We start from the raw sequence: 4,869 nt of genomic DNA on the forward strand, positions 1-4,869 counted from the left end.
TAAGTAGATCGTTAAATAAGTAGACAGTCAGTTCTGCGCAAGCGTAACGCCTGCGCAGATACAGCGCAAAGCTTCCGTTAGGTAGGTTAAATCTATCGTTAAATAAGTAGCCTTGTTTCCGTTAGGTATCAACTCGAAAAACAAAAATAATCATGTTTTAAAATTTTTTAAAATTATATAATTAAAATGCGAGTTTATAATTACTCTGTTGAAGATATTTAGCAGTCTCTGATGGAATAATAAATTATTATAATAAAAAAGTGTCAATTTTTGGTATGTGTATATATAACCCACTATTTAAGTTAAACTTTTATATAATTTATGATTAAGAGCTTATTATTATTGTATATTTTATATTATTTTATGTTTCTGAAGTTAATTTTCTACTATGTCCCAGCATCTCAAAACTCACAGTTGTTTTAGGACTTCCATTTTATGCATTGACTTATTTGTCGATTTTGCTCAGAACTATTAGTCAATTTTGTTATGTATTTAAGAGTTGCAATTAAGTATTACTAGAAATACTAATTGAAAACAATCTAAGACCAAATTAACTGTAAATTTATTATGGATTTGAATCTAATTTTCAGAAAGTGACCCTAGGTACAGTTTAAAAAAAGCTTATTGTACCTAGGGCCACTAATTTTAAAACCATTTTACTTGATGGAATTTTATTAGTATAAGTCAATATACTTATACTAATACAAAGTAATTAGTATAGAGATGTGATCATATCAGTTTTGCCTTCTTTAGACAAGTCTGGGGACTTAAATTTGGGCACTAAAAAAATCTGGCTATAGGTACACAAACTTCCCTTAGACCTTATTTGACCTCTTGCCTTAATAAAACTTGAAAAAAATATATTATTACAATTACTGATAATTGAAGTTAATATGTTGAAAAATTAACAATTTATGCAACTACTTTATTTTATAGATTTTTGGTACTCTTCAAAAAACTCTAAAATTTTAGGTCATTTGATAAATTCTGCTTATTTTCCTTAAACCAATCAATGAGAAAAAGGTTCAGAGTTTAAACTGGTAGTGGTAAAGGTTTGAAATAAGCTATTTGTTAATGATAGTATTGTTGTAAAAAGGGGCTGTCGAAGTTCAAAATTTTTCTAAAGTTTTCTTTAAAGTTTGTCAATACAGTCTAAAGACAAGGCCTTAGATATTTTAAGAGACTCACCTGGCTGGCTTGATGATACCTTGATTGATATAGCACAAAGTTTGTTTTATATCAGTTTTCTAAAATGTTTGGGTTTCCAAGTTTAAAATATCTGGATTTTTTGCATTTTTAGTTGTTTTAATTCATGTGGTTTTTCAGAAAGTTACAGTTGTATGCAAATGATTAATGTTAAAAAATCATATTGGGTGTTTCTAAGTAATGTGTCCTGATGTTGTTTCACATTGGAAGTGTGTTTAGTTTTATGATTCACTCTTTAATAGTTTAAGTAAAGGTGATGCGCCATTGTTAGTTTATAGAGTTGCACATGAAAATGATTGTGATTTTTTCTTGAAATTCAATGATACTGCTACTTAAAACCATTGCATTTCTTTTCAAGAAATGCAATGGTTTTAAGTAGCAGTATCAACCTAAGTTTAGTTATATAAAAAGATAATGACTTGCGGTAGCATTACCTGAAATGTATTGAGAATGGTAAATTAGAGATGTTTCCTTTTGTTACTGTGTTATACTGTCATAAACAGTGTGTCTTTAGTACTATCAATGTTGTGAATATATCCTGTTATTTCTACTGTTTTTGTTTTTATGACATATTTGAATATTTAAATTCAATCAATATACATAAATATGTTTTTTTTGTTTTTTATTGTTGATTTGTTTATGTACCTTATGTTCTAGTTAATATTTAAAAAATTCATTACTTATTTTATTTTTGTAAGTGTCTTATAGATGTCTAAAGTTATACAATTGGCTAATTTAGGTCAACTATTGTTTGTTCTTTATTTTGTTATTGGCATGATGATTTGTTTTGCTCACTTTGTAGTTGTTTTTTTCTTACTGTCATCAGTTATTCAACTAGGGTTATCGATATAAGATATAGTCAATAGGTACAGTTATTAAAGTGAGTTCTTTATTTACATACATTTTGTCGCAGTTGCAGTTGATTATAGCTACTATTACAACTACACCAAAAGTAGTATTTAAAAATATGGCTATGTAATTTTTAATTATAATGAGATGTTTGATCAATTTTTTATAGAATATTGTGAAAGTATAGACTATTCTGGCATGTTGATATATCTTTGATGAGCGGACATAAGAGTATAACTGCATTTTTGACCATTTAACGATTTATATGAGAAAATGTGTCTTGTGTATGCCGGCATCAATGGTTTTAACAGTATATTTACACCATTCGGTTCAAACAGAATAAAAGTAATAACCCATTTCTCAAAATATGACTTCTGTAGCAAAATAATTGGGTTTATAATAATGTTTTTTTGCTCTCCTGAAAAGTTACACTTTTGCAGTTATACTCTTATGTCCGCCCATCAAAGATATGGCTGTTTTAACATTTTTAACATTTATTTGATTTAAAAATTCAAATCCTTCAATTAGAGTTCATTTTGTAAATCAATTTATTGACATACATTAATCAATGCATTTATTAAGTACTCTTCTGGCACAAAAGCATTTTTATAATTATTTTATTTATTCGTTGTGATTTTATGATACTATTTATATTATACTATATTTCTATTCTATGTAGGCTTGTAATTCCATGTGGAAAAATCGAATTTCTTCCGAAAATGCCCAAGTTTCAACCAAGTTAAATTTTTTCAAAAGGACTTAAAAACCATGTTGTTTTATTTTGCTATTTATATTGTGTAAGGATATTATTTTTCTCATTGATGTGTAAGGATATTATATTGATTTTATTTTCCAAATAAAGTTTTAGTGTAGCATGAAGTGTGTCGTTTCTTTAATATCGTTTGTATTTAAAACATTCTCATAGTAAGAAATAGTAAACTAAGTTTAGGTCACATTTTATTATTATTGCGCTATGCATACATTAAAATCGCTAAAATCGTCGAATAATACCCGTCTAGGTTGTTATTCAACGGTAGTACAGTAGTGGTGTAGTGGTAGAACGCTCGCCTCATAATCAAAAAGTTCTGAGTTCGATCGCCGCCACGTCCCTGGCAGTACCGCGCTCAACTTGTTTCACCGCGTAGCGATCTTGATCGTCATGGTTTGTGTTTCGAAGTTATAGAGTTGAGAGAGGGTTGTAACAACAACTAAAGCAGCCTCCTTGACTGTAGTGTCTTTTTCGGCTTTGAGGAGGTAAATTAACGCATAAAAAAAGGCTAGACACGAATTAATAAATTCTCTTCTTTTCTTTTTTCTGGGATAACATCAGAATGCTGTCCTTACTATTTATCTGCGTAGAATCAAGTAACAATTACAAATTTTACAATCATTAAGTTTAAGGGTTAAGGATAGATAATTTAACGTAAAACATTTTGCTAAAATGCACAGTTAAATTATTTAGGAATACAATAAACTTCCTTGTGAGATGACTATTTTATTTGATATCATTAATACGAGTGAATGGCCTATCAAAAAACTTTTTCTTAAAAATATGTTTCTTGTCATACTATACTATAAAGATATAAATTGCGATTAGAATATACGTCGTGAGTTAATTATTATTAAAAGTAGTAAATTATCACTATAAAAATGCCCTTAAGTAATAACAATTCGCATGGCATAGGAAATGCTTTTAGTTCGGTTAACGTATGTTTTTTTTTAAATTTGTTCGCCTGGGTTAGCAAAATGCCTCGATTATTCAGTTTGTCTACTTATTTAACGATCTACTTATTTAACGTGACTTAATACGTTAAATAAGTATCCGTAAACTAACGCATGCGCAGAATATCATTTTGTCTACTTATTTAACGATCTACTTATTTAACGTGACACCGTTAAATACAGGAATGGCTCCCTATTTTGATTGGATGAAAAAATTTTGTTTCACAAAGTCCGAAAAACATTTTTTCTCGTTTGCCGGATATCGTGATTTGTATATGTTATATATGGAACATGTATATGAAATATTATGAATATATTCTTTAGATCGGAGCAAATATTTTGACCAATCAAATTAGGGAGCCATTCCTGTAAAAGTCTTAGATTTTAGGTTTTATTTACGTAAACTTTATTTACCGCTATTGTTTTTAATTTGTTTATAGTATTATAGTTTACTAACTTTGTTAATTTGTTTTTATGTTATTCTTAAGTAAAACATATACCGAGAGTGTTAAGTAAAACATGTACAGAGAGTAAAACATAAAATTATATTATTTTTTGTTATACATTCAATGTGTAAATAAAAATTTTATTTATTTTTATTAACTAACTTTTATTTTATTAATTTTATAAATAATTAAATAATAAAAAATTTTATAATTTTATAACTGTATTTTATTAAAATACAGTATTTTTTATTAACACATTGATTGTATAATAATATGTTTTGTTATTGTAAATGTATTATAATACATTTACAATAGTTACCCTGTGTGTTACACACAGGTTTGTGATAGGTAAATGTAATAGGTAAGTGTATTATAATACACTTACCTATTACATTTACCTGTTACATTATTGCATTTAATAATTAACCTGTATGTAACACTCAAATTAATTATTATAAATGTATTATTATACATTTGCAATAATTAACATGTATTATTATACATTTACAATAATTAACATGTATTATTATACATTTACAATAACAAAGCAACACAATTTTTTACACACTGCTACTAAGGCAATACTTTTACATTCTAAGCTATGGCAATAATTTCAATCAGAGGTTTGTTGGTTCAAAATAAAATT

General features: G+C 27.3%; 1 long non-coding RNA gene across 1 annotated transcript; it reads left to right on the top strand.

Annotated features, from left to right (window-relative positions):
* On the top strand, positions 1–2,934 carry LOC136081873 (uncharacterized). The gene is made up of 2 exons (XR_010639207.1): positions 1–273; positions 2,735–2,934. It is a non-coding gene; the product is annotated as an uncharacterized LOC136081873 (long non-coding RNA).
* The last annotated feature ends 1,935 nt before the right edge of the window (positions 2,935–4,869 follow it).

The sequence above is a fragment of the Hydra vulgaris genome, chromosome 06 (assembly GCF_038396675.1).
Source record: "Hydra vulgaris chromosome 06, alternate assembly HydraT2T_AEP".
NCBI lineage: Eukaryota > Metazoa > Cnidaria > Hydrozoa > Anthoathecata > Hydridae > Hydra > Hydra vulgaris.